General features: G+C 41.6%; 1 non-coding gene across 1 annotated transcript; it reads left to right on the forward strand.

Annotated features, from left to right (window-relative positions):
- Window positions 1-374: 374 nt before the first annotated feature.
- LOC130937317 (small nucleolar RNA R71) lies at window positions 375-482 on the forward strand. Its single transcript, XR_009068539.1, has one exon. It is a non-coding gene; the product is annotated as a small nucleolar RNA R71 (small nucleolar RNA).
- Window positions 483-782: the final 300 nt, after the last annotated feature.

Here is a 782-nt window from a genome sequence, read left to right on the forward strand (position 1 = left end):
TCTTCCATTGAAGGGTTCTCAGGATCATAAGCTTCTTCCTCAGATGAAGCATCCTTAGTACTGCCAGGTGCATGTTGCATTCCAGACAGACTTTGAGAAATCAAATTGACTTGTTGAGTCAATATTTTATTCTGAGCCGAAATGGCGTTCAGAGTATCAATCTCAAGAACTCCTTTCTTCTGACTTGTCCCATTGTTCACAGGATTTCTCTCAGAAGTGTACATGAATTGGTTATTTGCAACCATTTCAATGAGCTCTTGAGCTTCTGTAGGCGTTTTCTTCAGATGAAGAGATCCTCCAGCAGAGCTATCCAAGGACATCTTAGATAGTTCAGAGAGACCATCATAGAAAATACCTATGATGCTCCATTCAGAAAGCATGTCAGAAGGACATTTTCTGATCAATTGTTTGTATCTTTCCCAAGCTTCATAGAGGGATTCTCCATCCTTCTGTCTGAAGGTTTGGACTTCCACTCTAAGCTTACTCCATCTTTGTGGTGGAAATAACTTTGCCAAGAAGGCATTGACTAGCTTTTCCCAAGAGTCCAGGCTTTCTTTAGGTTGAAAGTTGGTGCGCGAAATTGTGAACAATACTTTTTCACAACTCAAATAATCCCCGGTAATGGCTCCAAGAACTTGGTGGCTCAATACCATGGCATTACACAACTTCGCACAACTAACCAGCAAGTGCACTGGGTCGTCCAAGTAATAAACCTTACGTGAGTAAGGGTCGATCCCACGGAGATTGTTAGTATTGAAGCAAGCTATGGTCATCTTGTAAAT

This window comes from Arachis stenosperma, chromosome 6 (assembly GCF_014773155.1).
Source record: "Arachis stenosperma cultivar V10309 chromosome 6, arast.V10309.gnm1.PFL2, whole genome shotgun sequence".
Lineage (NCBI taxonomy): Eukaryota > Viridiplantae > Streptophyta > Magnoliopsida > Fabales > Fabaceae > Arachis > Arachis stenosperma.